Source organism: Jaculus jaculus, chromosome 12 (genome assembly GCF_020740685.1).
Source record: "Jaculus jaculus isolate mJacJac1 chromosome 12, mJacJac1.mat.Y.cur, whole genome shotgun sequence".
Classification (NCBI taxonomy): domain Eukaryota; kingdom Metazoa; phylum Chordata; class Mammalia; order Rodentia; family Dipodidae; genus Jaculus; species Jaculus jaculus.
The window spans coordinates 62781448-62797461 of record NC_059113.1 but is presented as its reverse complement, the minus strand read 5'-3'; the positions used below and the strand labels follow the sequence as shown (position 1 = coordinate 62797461).

The following is a 16014-nucleotide window of genomic DNA, read 5'->3' as shown; positions in this document are numbered from 1 at the left end:
TAGGTTTTATTTTGTGTTTTCAAGTCAGTCTATACCCCAATATGAAAACTGTTTGTCTCCTGAGACTAGGGCTTTTTGAAGTATTCAACCCTTGAATTGACTCAATGAAATTTGTGCTGTTAGTTACTGAACCCTGCCACTAAGTTTCAGAGTTCAAAGTTGAAAAAAACAGGCTCCAAGTGTTTTCCTATCTCCTGTGCCACCCTCCGCCCTTCCCACAATGCTTCAGCCAGTGGTTTAAAAACTGCTATTTATAACTCCATGATTGGAAACGAAGGGTCTTTTTGTTTTCTCCTCCTAACTTCAATATTAGCACCACTGAGGCAAAATGATCTGCCTGAATATACTCTCCATTTAAAACTTATCCTGCTTCAGTTTCCATCTTTATTTATTTATTTATTTATTTATTTATTTATTTATTTATTTATTTTTATTTATTTGAGAGCGACAGACACAGAGAGAAAGACAGATAGAGGGAGAGAGAGAGAATGGGCGCGCCAGGGCTTCCAGCCTCTGCAAACGAACTCCAGACGCGTGCGCCCCCTTGTGCATCTGGCTAACGTGGGACCTGGGGAACCTAGCCTCGAACCGGGGTCCTTAGGCTTCACAGGCAAGCGCTTAACCGCTAAGCCATCTCTCCAGCCCCAGTTTCCATCTTTAAAATGTCAGCTTTGGTTAATGTAGGAACTGGCTTTCTCCTTTATGGGCAACACGATGCTCAGGAAGGAAATGTCACAGGTTTGAAGCCTCCCACTGTCCACCTTTTTGGTGCCAATGAAATATTTTGAAAAGGTAAAGTATTTTTAACCTAGAACCAAATCATCAGTTAGCTGTTCTTTCCATTGCTTCACCATTTCCCCAGTCAGGCCCCTAATTTTAACCACAATCATCCTGTCCATCTCCTCCCTGTCCCATCCCCCCCATTAATACACCAGTAATAGCCAAAAACTACACACATGCTACTCTGTAAAAATGCAGTTAACATTATTGGGAAGAAGGCTGTGGGTTGTGAAGATGCTCTCTGAAGATCAACAGTATCTTTTTTGCTCTCCCACACACCCAGTTCTGCAGGTTTTGTCCTTCATAGAAGGCCCTTTACCTTTCTCAGCAAAGTGCAGAATGGGTTGCCTTGAAACACTTACCCTTTCCCCTCCACTGGGACGGGCATACAAACTACACAGCTTGGAACAGCTTTAAAGCACTTGGGTTGTTGCAGGGCACAGAAACTATGCTGGCTCTTGAAAGGACATCTTCTCAAGCCACCTTTATGGTGTGAAGACAAGTAGAATTCCTTCCCTCCCCCCTTGAAGCCCACAGTCAAGAGGTGACAGGGGCTTCTTGATACTCAAGAGAGTTAATTCTTGTCGTCTTTTTGTCACCATCCTCTGAGGGGTAGGAATGCCATGTCAGCCTTTCCTCATAAGAACGATATGACAACCTGTGGGCACTTGACATTGGTTTCCTTGGCAGGGACCAGGTCAGCCTCATCAGTTTTTCCATTTCATCAGGAACATGAGCTCTCCACTGGAGTTTGTAGTTCCAATAATCCGCTCTGGCTCCAAACTTCAGGCAAAGCCCGAAAGCTTTTCTGACTTCTTTTTTCTTTTCTTTTTTTTTTTCTTTCTTTTTTCTTCTTTGGTTTGCTCTCTCCCTTATCTTCAGAGTCAGAGTTGGCTTTTCGCTTGCCTCCCTCTGATGTATCTGTCTCATGTGCTGTTTTCTGTGACTGTAGAAACTCAGCAATCAGGTCAGGGCAATCCAGGTTCTCTTCTGGCTCCCACCTATTGCCCTCCTCTGAGAAACCCTTCCACTTTAGAAGATATTCTACTTTTCCCTTGACAACTCGTCGATCGAGAACTTTTTCCACCACATATTCCTCTTCCTCTTCTTCAAGCACTTCATTCTTGTTTTGTTTTTTCCCCATAGGCCCGCCAGCTTTGTAGTGTAAAGGGTGATGCTGCTCTCAGCAGCGCCCGCGTCCCTGGAGAATCACTTGCTAGCACGTTGACGTTGCATAGGGAGGACAGAGGGATTGGCACCCAGGAAAGCCACCAAGCCCCTCAATGAAGCAGCATACCAAAGGCCTAACCTCCTCCCCCCAACCGAACAAAAAGCGCCATTGGAATTTTAATGGGGATTACATTAATTGTGTAGATTTCTTTTGTTAAGATTGACCTTTTCAACAGTATTGATTCTCCCAATCCAAGAACATTTCCTTGTGTCTTATACAATTTCTCACTTGAGTGTTTCAAAGTTTTTATTTATAGAGATCCTTCACTTCCTTTTTTAAGTGTATTCCAAGGTACTTTATTTTTTTTTTTTTGAGGCAATTGTGAATGGGAGAGATTCCCTGATTTTATCCTCAGTATGTTTGTCATTAATACATAGGAAAGCTACTGATTTCTGTGTGTTTATTTTGTGTCCTGCCACACTGCTATAAGTGTTTATCAGCTCTAACAGTTTGCTGATAGAGTCTTTAGGGTCTTTTATGTATAGAATCATATCATCTGCAAATAATGATAATTTGATTTCTTCCTTTCCAATTTGTATCCCTTTTATGACTGTCTCTTGCCTTATTACTATAGCTAAGACTTATAGTACTATATTAATAATAAGTGGGGACAGTGGAAACTCTAGTCTTGTTCCTGAATTTAGTGGAAAAGCCTTGAGTTTTTCTCCATTTAATATAATGTTGGCTGTAGGTTTGTCATAAATAGCTTTCATTATGTTGAGATATGTTCCTTCTATTTCCAGTTTCTGTAATACTTTTACCATGAAAGGATGTTGGATTTTGTCAGTTGGCTTTTCTTTATCTATTGAGATGATCTTGTGATTTTTGTCCTCAGACCATTTATATGATGTATTACATTTATCGATTTGCATTATGTTGAACTATCCCTGCATCCTTGGGATAAAGCCAACTTGGGGTGAATAGTCTTACTGATAAATTCTTGTATTCTGTTTGCCTATATTTTGTTCAGAATTTTTCCATCTATGTTCATGAGGGAGATTGGTCTGTAATTTTCTTTTTTAGTTCTGTGTTTGTCTGGTTTTGGTTTTGGTTTGGTATAAGGGTGATGCTTCATAGAAGGAGTTCGGTAGAATTCCTTCCTTTCCTATTTTATGGAAAAGTTTGAGAAGCAGTGGTGTTAGTTCTTCCATGAAGATCTGGTAAAATTCACCAGTGACTCCATCTGGCCATGCCCTTTTTTTAGTTGGGAGACATATTATTACTGCTTGCATTTACATAGTTGTTATAGGTCTATTTAAATAGTTTATCGCATCTTGATTTAATTTTGGTAGGTCATATGGATCAAATAAATCATCCATTTCTTTCAGATTTTCAAACTTAGAAGCATATATATTCTTAAAGTATGTCATTATGATTTTTTGAATTTCTTTGGTATCTGTGCCTTTTTCATCTCTAATTTTATCAATTTGTTTCTCTTCTGGTCAAATTTGCTAAGGGTTTATGAATCTTGTTTATCCTTTCAAAGAACCAACTCTTTGTTTCATTGATTTTTGTTTGTTTCTATTTCATTAATTTCTGCCCTAATCTTTATTCTTTCTTCCCATCTGCTGATTGTTGGTTTGCCTTGTTCTTCTTTTTCCAAGGCCGTAAGGTGAAGCATTAAATTGTTTACTTGTGATCTCTCTAATTTCTTAATATAGGCACTTAGAGCTATAAATTTCCCTCCTAGGACTGCCTTCATCGTGTCCCAAAGGTTTTGGTATGTTTTATTATCATCATCATTTGAGTCTTTGAATTTATTGATTTTCTTTCTGATTTCTTCAGTGACGCATTGATCATTCAATAGTGTACTATTTAGTCTCCATGAATTTCTGTATGCTCTGTAGGTTTTCTTGTTGCTGATTTTTAGTTTAATACCATTGTGGTCAGATAGAGTACAAGAGATTATTCCAATTTTCTATATTTGTGAAGATTTGCTTTGTGTCCTAACATATGGACTATTTTAGAGAATGTTCCATGTACTGCTGAGAAAAATGTACATTCTGTAGCATTTAGATGAAATGTTCTGTAGATATCTGTTAGGTCCATTTGTTCCATGACATAATTTAATTCAGATGTCTCTATTTTTTGCCAAGATGACCTGCCAGTTGATGAGAGTGGGGTATTGAAGTCTCCCACTACAATTGCATTTGATGTTATCTGTGACCTTAAATCTAATAATAATGTTTGTTTGAATGAAACTGGGAGCCTCCATTTAGGTGCATATATGTTTAGGATTGTAATGTCCTCCTGCTGGAGTGTTCCTTTAATCGGTATAAAATGACTTCTTTACCTTTCCTCACTAATGTTGGTTCGAAGTCTATCCTGTCAGATATTAGGATAGCAACCCCTGCTTGTTTCCTAGGCCCATTTGTTTGACATACCATTTTCCATCCTTTCACACTAAGACAGTGTCTATCTTTTATTGAGAAATGAATTTCCTGGAGGCAACAAATGGCAGGATCCTGCCTTTTAATCCAGTCTGGAAGCCTGTGTCTTTTGGTTGGGGCACTGAGGCCATTGATAATAAGAGTCATTAGTGAAAGGTTAAGCTGGGCGTGGTGGTGCACGCCTTTAATCCCAGCACTCGGGAGGCAGAGGTAGGATTGCTGTGAGTTTGGGGCCACCCTGAGACTCCATAGTGAATTCCAGGTCAGCCTGGGGTGTAGTGAGACCCTACCTTGAAAAAAAAAAAAAAAGGAATTAGTGAAAGGTAAATATTTTTTCTCACCATTCTTATTTTGTAGTGATTCCTGTTTTCCTTTTACTCGCTTGTTTTAACTGTTACTTGAGTGTGGTTTAGTTTTTCCTATTTCCTCCTTGTGTGTGTTTTGCTTTCTCTTCAGCATGAAGGATTCCTTCAAGTATTTTATGTAGAGCTGGTTTAGTTGTCATTAAATTCCTTTAGCCTGTTTTTGTTACGGAATGTCTTTATTTCTTCATCAGTTTGGATAGATTGCTTTGCAGGAGAAGATAATCTTGGTTGGCAGTTGTTATCTTTCAGAACTTGGAATATGTCATTCAAAGCCTTGTGGCTTTTAAAGTTTGTGTTAAGTAATCTGCAGTTATTCTGATGGGCTTGCCTTTGTAGGTGACTTGCTTTTTTTCTCTGCTTTTAATATATTTTCTTGGGTTTGTGTGTTTAGTAGTTTAATTATAACATGGTGAGGAGAGGTTCTTTCCAGGTTTTGTCTGTTGGTGTTCTAAAGCTTCTTATATTTGCATTGACATTTCTTTCCCAAGTGGGTGAAAATTTTCTTCTGTGGTTTTGTTTAAAACGCCTACTAAACCTCTGGATTGAAATTCTTTTCCTTTTGTTACACCCTAAATTGTTATGTTTGATCTTTTCATAGTGACCCAGATAATCTGGAAATTCCCATTCATACCTTCCTATTAGCTTATCTTTCTCTTTGTTGGACTGTATTAGGTCTACCACCTGGTCTTCTAGTTTAGATATTTTGTTCTCTCCTTCATCCATTCTATTGGTGAGACTTTCCACAGAGTTTTTTGTTTGACTCTGTTCTTCAGAGCTAGAATTTCAGCCTGGTTTTTCAGTATTTCTATTTCCATACTCACTTCTTGTAATAACCTCCTTATTTCATTAAGCTGGTTTCTTGTGTTCTCTTTCAGGAGTTTGTTTTCTTATTTAATTCCTTTATTTTCTTTGATTCCTTTAATTTCTTGGAATATAGATACAATCATTGTTTTGAAATCTTTGCCAGGCATTTCATCTAAAACAGTCTCACTGGTGATAATTTCTGACAGATTTATAATTTTTGGTGGGATTATATTGTCTTGATTCTTTGTGTTTCTTGTATTAAATAAATACAGTGACTTTTACATCCTGAATTGATTTGATGCTTGGGTTTTCTACTTATCTGCCGTGTTCTTAGATGGGACGATTTCAGGGTATGAGTTTAAGATGCCAAGTGTAGCTCTTATACCCCAGCCCAATAGCAGAAGTAATCCTAGGTGGTGTTTGCTAGCTAAGCAAATATTCTAGTGGACTGGGTGGAACATTTTACTGGTAAATTCTAAACTTCAACTGAGCAGTATATACATTCAATAAAACCAGCACAGAGTATGCAGTTGTGGGGATTAAAACAAAAGATAGTCTTATAAAGCCAAAATTCCTAAGGGTGTGTGTTGTTCTATACCCTTAACCTTGTCAGCTGGGAGATAGAGAATTCTGAATTGGGTTCCAGGTCAACCTGGATCTGAATCAGACCCTTCCCCCAATAATGACAGAAGCAAAAGACAAAGGCCCTATAAATCTAAAAGCATCAAAGGCAACAAGATTCAACCCCTAAATACAGCTTATTTGAAAATGATAAAGCCAACCAAGAATATGTAACCCATAACCTGCCCTGACATGGAAAGAGAGAGTAGCTCTTCCAGTGCAGGTCTATGTATCTGGTCTTTTTGTTTGTTTGTCAGCCTCATTACCTTTTGGGGTGGTTACCTCACCAATGCTGAGTGCCCACCTCAATCCCTCCATGTTGTGCTGTGGAGCTGGAGTTCTGATCAGCTGTGCTGCATGTGCTGCCACTTGGGGCTGAATGCCACAGGTTCACAGTTCTGAAGGTTGGTGGATGGGAGAGTACAGAAAGCCTGGAGTTGCTCATACAATCCTGCCTGTATCCCTTTCAGTAGCTCTTTAGTTGATCTCAGCTGTCTTTCCTTCTGATTTCTTGACTTTGCAAGGGGGCTGATGAGGTTGGTCTCTGTTGCAAACAACACCTAGGATTACTTCTGCTATTGGGCTGGGGTATAAGAGCTACACTTGGCATCTTAAACTCACATCTTGAAATCGTCCCATCTAAGAACATGGCAGGTAAGTAGAAAACCCAAGCATCAAATCAATTCAGGATGTAAAAGTCACTATATTATCTAATACAAGAAACACAAAGAATCAAGACAATACAATCCCACCACAATCCCCTTGTGTGGTCTTTGCTGTTGCTGCTGCCACATGGTGCACCTGGCAGGGCACTACTTGGCCAGTGTGCAGATTACTAGGATCTGTGGACCATAAGCACTTCAGTGTGATTCTGGCCATTTTCCTCCTTTCTGGTGGATCTTGGTCTCCCTTGCTTCTCCTCTGTGTTCAAGAATAACCTATACTCCTTCACTTTTCAGAAGAGTGTATTTTGCTGTGGTTTTGCTTAGATCCCTCCCTAGGCTGGTTTGGCGTAGCTCCTATGCCACCATCTTACTCAGAAGTCAAAATAAAATAAATTTAATCTTACTCCGCAACGAGAAAAAATATGCTGTATTACTCAGTGTTTAGAGGACCACATCTGATCAAATGAATTGGTATTTGTTGCAGTCAGCTTCATGTTGCTGGCAGAAAACACCCAAGAGGAACTTGTGGCTTACAGACTTAAGGTGAAGCTCCATGATGGCAGAGGGGAACAGTGGCATGAGTAAAGGGTGGACATCACCTCCCGGCCAATATCAGTAGCAGGAGAGTGTGCTAAACACTGGCAAGGGGAAGCTGGCTCTAACACCCATAAACCCACCCCAAACAATACACTGCCTCCAGGATGCAGTTCCCAAATTGTCATCAGCTGGGGACCTAGCATTCAGAACACAAGTTTATGGGGGGGCCCTGAATCAAACCACTACAGTATTAAAAAAGGAAGTTACTGGGTTAGCTTACATCAAGTCCAACAATAGCTGTGTCTAGGCTTGAACATCAGGGAACTGGGTTACTGCTCAGACCATGTGGCTAGATGTCTTAGCATTCCCAATCAGCACTGAAGGCCTGCAGGATTTCCTGGGAAGCTTGGGGTTGTTATCTGAGTTAGAGACAGCCTGGGCTCTGACTGCCCCTAACAAGCCAAGTTTGACTGCTCCTCCTCAACAAGCCAATTAAACAAAACAAGTGATAGGAAAAGTAGATTTATTCAATGTAGCCGAAGAGCAACAAAGCTCATTGGTTCCCCAAATCTGTCTTTATGGTCTCAATATGAAGTTTTGATTGAAATAAAATTATGCATACCTAAGCACTCCTGGTCAAGGTGTGGCCCTGCCCATCATTATGTTGGTTCTAGACCCTTGTAAAGTGGTCTGATTGCCAGAATGTTGTGTTCCAGAAGACAAGCTTCTCCCTCTTGCTGATTCCAGATACCTTTTCTCAGTATGAGATGCTTGGGCAAACTTGAATTTCTTTTTTTTTTTTTTTAATTTTAATTTTAATTTTTATTTTTTTTTGAATGGTCTGGCAGACCAAAGGGGGAGGGACACAAATGTCTCTAGAATGTCTTCGTTCCTGCCAGGAGGTTACAGGGCAGCTACTGTTTCAGCTGGGAAGTGTTTTCCAGGTATGTTAGGAGTATGGAAACCATATCACAGAGGTACGCTGAAGGAATCATTACCTCACCAAGAACTATCCTAAGAGTGGGACTGTTCAACTTTTGTGTGGCTTACTTTTAGAAGTGGCTTCTGTTTTTGCCTCCTCCCATAAGGGAACTGGGTGTCCCCGCCTACTTCAGGAGAAAATTATTCTCTGTTGATAAATGCCAGTAATACTGACAAATTGCAAAGGCAGTTCATACTTTCAGAATACAAAGCACTTAATTCATTGTTTTATGCCTGTTTGTATCACAAAGTTAGTGTTTTTGCAAGTCAAATTTGGTAGCCTCACAAAAAATTGAGATGGCTTAGTGGTTAAGGTACTTGCCTGCAAAGCCTAAGGACCCATGTTCAGTTCCCCAGAACCCATGTAAAGCCAGGTGCAAAGTGGTATATGCATCTAGAGTTGGTTTGCAGCAGCTGGAGTCCCTGGCACACCCATTAATTCCCCTACCCCTTGTAAATAAATGAAACGACTTTAAAAGTTTAAAGTATTTTTGGGTCATGAGGCTTGTAGGAGCACAAAGACAAGATAGACCTGAGATTTTCAGCAGCTTTACAATAATAGTTCCCACAACTTCGGTGCTGGAAACGAAAGTACTGTATAAGGCTGCTGCCCACCATTTGTCAAAATTTTGTATAAGCTGGGCATGGTGGCACACAGCTTTAATCCAAGCACTTGGGAGGCAGAGATAGGAGGATCACCACCCTGAGACTAGAAAGTGAATTCCAGGTCAGCCTGAGCTGGAGTGAGAGCGTACCTCGAAAAATAAAAATAAAAAATAAATTTGTATAAGAGCCCATCAAAAGATACCCAGTTTAGGGTTGGAGAGACGGCTTAATGGTTAAGTGCTTGCCTGTAAAGCCTAAGGACCCCAGTTCGAGGCTCAATTCCCCAGGACCCATGTTAGCCAGATACACAAGGGGGTGCACATGTCTGCAGTTCGTTTGCAGTGGCTGGAGGCCCTGGTGTGCCCATTCTCATTCTCCTCCCCCCCTCGAGTATCTACCTTTCTCTTTGTCTGTCACTCTCAAATAAATAAATAAAAATGAACAGTTTTTTTTTAAATTATAATGGAAAACATTGAAATGGGCTGAGCTCTGAGTAATAATTCTTTGTATTTTTAGAGCTATCCAAAAAGCAGGTATACTAGTTTAGTTTGAAAAAACATGCATAAATATAGGCTTTTATAATAGCAGGATTTCATCAGTAATAGCTTAACTGTAACAGTCATTTGTTCATTTCACCAGTCTGAATAGCAGCACCAATGTGTTCTAAAACTTCTTTGTGTATAAATATTAGTCATTGGGGCTGGAGAGATGGCTCAGCAGTTAAGGCACTTGCTGGAAAAGCCAAAGAATGTAGGATCATTTCCCCAGAACCCATGTAAAGTGCGTATGTCTGGAGTTCGTTTGCAGTGGTGAGAGGCCCTATATGCCATTCATTCTTCTGCCCCAAGTAATTGAAATAAATCTTAGTCATTGTTTGAGTCAGTTCTTTACATGTTGCAGTTCTTACTGCTTAATGTCAAAGCATCAAGATTTGAAGAATCACTAGTTGCTGTATTAAAACAATTACACAGCATCTTGTATTGTCAAAAAGTACTGTAAGCAATAGCCTTTCTTTATAGCTTAGAACTAAGTTGCTCATGCCAACAGTGATATTCTAACAGTAAAATAGCAGATGCTACAGTTATCATGGTACTGTGGATTTCTGAATTATTTTATCTACCATTCCCTTGTAGACTACATTTGGTATTGATTCCAGAATCATCTTTAGTGGAGGAAAGGCATCCAGTCATCTAGCAAATAATGGTTTTCTCAGAGGGCAAAGGAGTTCTGCTTGCATTCTAGCTCTTGTGAGAAGCAGCTTAATGTGAACCTTCTTGGAGTGCTTGAACAGCCTTCAGAGGCTGCCATGCATTCTTTGGGTAATCACAGGAATACCCACAGCAGTTTTTTGTTTTGTTTTTGTTTTTTTGGGTTTTTTTTGTTATTTGAGAGTGAGAGAGAGAGAGAATGGGCACGCCAGGGCTTCCAGCCACTGCAAACGAACTCCAGACCCCTGCACCCCCTTGTGCATCTGGCTAATGTGGGTCCTGGGGAATCGAGCCTTGAACCGGGGTCCTTAGGCTTCACAGGCAAGCGCTTAACCACTAAGCCATCTCTCCAGCCCCCACAGCAGTTCTGATAGGATTTGTTGTGGGAGGGGGGAGCCTTAGAGAGTCAGGGCAAATGTGTTTAGGAGACAATGGAAAAGTTACACTTTTTGAGTTAGAACTCCAACGAGCAGCAGGCAGGGTCAGCAGTAAAGATCTGCAAGCAACTGCACCACAGGAAGAGCTTTGGGAGTGGAGCATACTTCAGTGATCTCATTAAGGGTTAATTATTGCTCCCATCCCCTTAGCATGTCTTTAGGTGAGGGGTGGTTTCTTGATCAGGTGAGTAATTGACAGGCTCAGTTGGATTAAATCTTAAGGAAGAGGACCATAACCCTGATACCTGCACCCTCCTCCCTTTTGTATGGTATTTTAAATCGTGTGGAGATGCTATTGTGATGTTTTCCTGATAAGGTTATCAGGGAGACAAGAAAGTGGGGACCCCCTGGGGACTTTGGGAGTCACACCTTATGGGCAAGTGGTCCAAGGTGTCCCTTTTGGTCAGACCTTGTGCACTTAAAATCTGCCAGCACCAACTTAGACCAGTCTCTTCCCACTTTGTTTCTCTCACCTCCCTTGCATTTCATTCTGAGTCTCTCTGGCTCTGAAGGAATTGGTAGAGGTGAGGGAAAGAAGAGTCCTGGCACCCAGGGAGGGAAGAGAGTGTTAGACTTAGTGCTGTGTATATTCTACCATGTGGTCAGTGGCTGTAGATGGATGGCAACACAACCATAGAAAGAAAGTCACATGTGCATGCTAGGAGGGGGAAAAATGGAGCTCTGGACAGAGGTGGAACAGAGAGACAAGTGAAAAAGTCTCTGGATCACTTTAGAAAATTCTTGAGAGTTTAGATCATTGGGACAGGAAGCAGAGCAAAAGAAGGGCAAGAGGAGTTAGACAAAGTAGGGTTACTACTATACTGACTTGTGCAGTATTTCAGTGGGGCTTTCAGAAAGATTCTCTTACTGTTAGGTCATTTGTCACAAAGCCACAAAAAGTTGCGCACACAGATGACAAGGGGTAAGTAAAGCAAAGGAAACTTAAGGAGACTTACTGAAGAGAGGTGAAAAAGCTTCACTGGGCAGACATGCTAAGGACTTTGGCCAGCATCCAAAGAAGAAACAGAAAGGAGAAAAGGGCAAGTTAAATTTTTTGAGTTAGAGCTCAGAAAGCAGGCAGGCTCAGCAATGGAGATCTGTAAGCAACTGCAGACTTAAAGCTTGGTCCAGTAGCTAATTTCACCATAGTCAACATATTCTTTTCTAAACGTGCATTGAGTATAGTTCTAGATATCCCATCTAAGATTGAGGCATCTACACCTTTATGCTTTGTCTTTGTATTTTATGTAAGATTGTAAACTAAGAAAAAAAAAAATCTCACAAAGTCCCACATCTTGATAAGGGCCATTTACCAAAGAATAGCCATGGTTGTCCTAGCAACAGTCCTGGACACAAAATATTACAACATGCATGCCATGTCAAGAGAAATTCTTATAGCCAAAACTTATTCTGTAGGTGTTGAGAAAGGAAGAAAAGGAGGGGGTGGAAAGATTGTTAGAGACACAAGTTGGGACTTTATGTACAGAGACAGTTCTTCTTCCCCATAACAGATGGCTACCCCCATAATGCACTGCCCACAATCCCCTATAAGGAGGGTCCCTTCAGAGAGGGGAGGACAGGGAGGAGGCTACTGATGGTACCAACATGGCTGTTGTACATAATGTAAAAAGAATAAAAAAAAATTTATAAAAAGGCCATGAATTTCTAAGAGTAAATGATAACTCTTCAGTATTCTTATTGGCACAATTATAGATTAAACCTTTGTACTGGCTGACAATCATTTTTTTTTTTTTGTTTTGTGGGGGGAGGGTTTTGTTTTGTTTGGTTGGTTGGTTGGGTGGTTTTTTAGGTAGGGACTCTACCCCAGGCTGACCTGGATTTCACTATGGAGTCTCAGGGTGGCCTCAAACTCATGGCGATCGTCCCACCTCTGCCTCCCAATTGCTTGAATTAAAGGTGTGCACCACCACATCCAGCCTTGCATGCGTGTGTGTGTGTGTGTGTGTGTGTGTGTGTGTGTGTGTATTCATTTAAAATATTTTATTTATCTATTTATTTGAGAGAGAGGCAGGCAAGGGGCAGGGAGAATGGGCACACCAGGGCCTCCAGCCACTGCAGACAAACTTCAAACACATGTGCTACCTTGTGCAGCTGGCTTACCTGTGGGTACTGGGAAATCAAACCTGGGTCCTTAGGCTCTGCAGGCAAGTACCTTAACTACTGAGCCATCCTTCCAGCCCAGGACCTTATATTTTTTAAATTGTTACAAATTAGTCCAACTAATTTCTAGTTCACATATATTTTTAAAATTTTTTTTTGTTTTTATTTATTTATTTGAAAGTGACAGAGAAAGAGGCAGATAGAGAATGGGCATGCCAGGGCCTCTAGCCACTGCAAATGAACTCCAGATGCATGTGCCACCTTGTGCATCCTGAGGAATCTAGCCTCGAACCTGGGTCCTTAGGCTTCTCAGACAAGTGCTTAACCACTAAGCCATCTCTCCAGCCCTCCACATACATTTTTATCAGCATCAGGGGTAGCTTTTCTCAGCAGATTTTATTTCAGATTGTACTAAAAGTGGTACTTCGTCAGTTTTTTGTTATCTTGTTTGTTTGTTTGTTTTCTGAGATAGGGTTTTGCAGGCTGACCTGGAATCAATGTTAGGCTGGCCTCGCACTCAGGAATCTTCCTACCTCTGCTGAGTGCTGGGATTAAAGGCATATGCCATGATGCCCAGCTGGGTTTTGTTTCTTGAGACAGCACCTCACTGTGTTTCCCAGACTGCAAGTGCTTAGCCTGGCAGTATTTTTATAGGTTGTATTCCTTAATACACAGCATTGTCTTTTCATCTCATTTAATTTACCCTGCTTTTAACTAAAACCTGTGTTATGCCTAGCCCATATTTATTTAGCAGTTGTACACTGGTCATTAAGAAAAACAAGATGCTAGAGTGATTTTACTTGCATTAGTTATAATGGATTCAGTGTAACTTGTGGTTTGTGGTACCCTGAATGGCAGTGTGACACAGTCTTTTGTAGGTACCCCAGCTCTGATCACCTAATATATAAAGCACTTGACAGCAGGGTCAGTATGACAGTTGAGAAAATCGTATTTATTCACACTGAGCTTTGAATTCAAATAGTTTCTACAAAATTTCAAAAATGCTTATCTTCAGTATCAGTTTCTCCTTTAGCCACTTAAAATTGTATAAAATTTCTCCCTTTATGGGTTATATAAAAGATCGATTATAAACCCAGTTTGTTCTATAGGCTGTAGTTTGCCAGTCTGTTTTAGGGTGATCTTGGTCTCTAGATTGGGGGGGGATGACACTAAATCAGAACTTCCAACTTGAGGGCTGGAGAGATGGCTTAGGTTAAGGCACTTGCCTGCAAAGCCTAAGGACCCATGTTTGACACTCCAGAACCTCCACATAAGCCAGACCCACAAAGGTGAAGCAAGTACAACGTTGCACATGCCCATTAGGTGGCGAAAGCTTCTGGAGTTCAGTTGCCCTAGCACACCAATGCTCTGTCCTTGTCTCTCTTTAAAAAAAATATTTTTTTAAAAAGAACTTCCAACTTGAGCTAATATGAAAACCACAATTTGTGATATGAACATTAGAATCATAACAAGCTAGAAACTAGAAAGATAGGTGGGAAGAGTCAAGTGTTTCAAGCCTGATAGTACATTAGGTGGAAGAACAGAATAGAAATTAAAATGAATTCAGTTGGCATAATTTTTAGAATACTGGGAATAGATCAAAACTTGTTTGTTGTCGTTTTTTGTTGTTTTGTTTTGTTTGAGGTAAGGTCTCACTCTAGCTCAGGCTTACCTGGAATTCAGTATGAAGTCTTAAGGTGGCCTTGAGTTCACAGCAATCCTTCTACCTCTGGGGTTAAAGGCATGCACCACCACATCCAGCTGTCAAAACTAAAAATTTGCAGGCTGGAGAGATGGTTTAGCAGTTAAGGGATTTGCCTGCAAAGCCAAAGAACCCAGGTTCGATTCCCCAGGACCCACATAAGCCAGATGTACAAGGTGGCATAGGCATCTGGAGTTCGTTTGCAGTGTGGCTGGAAGCCCTGGAGCACCCATATTCTCTCTCTCACACACACATAAATAAAAATAAAACAAATTTGCCTATATAAATGGTGATCATATTCAATTTTCTCATAAATTTAGCTCTTAGCTTTTGGCAAAAAGAGGTGATAATAATTACAGCTAGTACTTCATACATTAATAACTTGTCATAGCTGTCCTGTGAAGTAGATACTAGTTCTCCATTTACAGGTGGGGAAGCAGAAGTGGGAAGAGGCTAAATAACTAGCAAAGGTTAGAGCAGATTTGAGCCCAGGTAAATCTGTTCCAGATACTTTCCTCAATCATTGTGCCCCTTGTAAGTAAAAATAGGGTAGAGGCTTCACAATTACTATTTCTGGAGGTTTCCTTTATTTTTCAACGTGAGTATATTGAATACTGAATAGAATTCATTTTTAATATTTATTTGAGAGGTAGAGAAAGCATGCATGAGCCACTTGTGCATCTGCCTTTATTTGGGTACTAGGATTCCCCAGGCTAGCAGACTTTGTAAGCAAATGCCTTTTAAAAAAAAAAATTTTTTTTTTGTTTGTTTATTTGAGAGCAACAGATAGAGAGAGAGAATGGGCTCACCGGGGCCTCCAGCCACTGCAAACGAACTTCAGATGCTTGAGCCCCCTTGTGCATCTGGCTAACGTGGGTCCTGGGGAATTGAGCCCCGAACGGGGTCCTTAGGTGTCACAGGCAAACGCTTAACTGCTAAGCCATCTCTCCAGCCTGCAAATGCCTTTTAAGTGCCAAGCCATCTCATGTATTTATTCATGTATTTATTAGAGAATGGAAATGCCAGGATCTCTAGCCACTGCAAATGAACTCCAGATGCATGTGCCACCTTGTGTTGTGTATCTGACTTATGTGGGTGCTGAGGAATCAAGCCTGGGTCCTTAGGCTTCGCAGGCAAGTGCCTTAACCACTGAGCCATCTCTTCAGCCCTAGGGGGGGTTCTTTTTTGTTATTTTTTAAAACTTTTTAAATGACAACTGCCATATTTATAGACAATAAACCATGATAATTCCCTCCCCTACTTTCCCCTCTCCATCATATCCCCAGCCTCTCTTTTTTTAATATATATAGATTCTTTTTTTAATTTTTTTTGTTTATTTTATTTATTTGAGAGCAACAGACAGTGAAAGAGGCAGATAGATAGCTGGGCATGGTGGCGCACGTCTTTAATCCCAGCACTCGGGAGGTAGAGATAGGAGTATCGCCATGAATTCAAGGCCACCCTGAGACCACAGAGTTAATTCCAGGTCGCCTGGACCAGAGTGAGATGCTACCTCCAAAAAAAAAAAGAAAAGAAAAGAAAAGAAAGAGACAGATAGAATGGGTG

General features: G+C 40.7%; 1 protein-coding gene and 1 pseudogene across 2 annotated transcripts in view; one reads left to right on the top strand and one right to left on the bottom strand.

Annotated features, from left to right (window-relative positions):
- Ubqln1 (ubiquilin 1) overlaps positions 1 to 16014 on the top strand; it is a 64802-nt gene that overhangs the window by 34835 nt on the left and 13953 nt on the right. The gene's annotated exons all lie outside the window — the stretch shown is intronic.
- Positions 1318 to 1924, bottom strand: LOC105944947 (annotated as a pseudogene).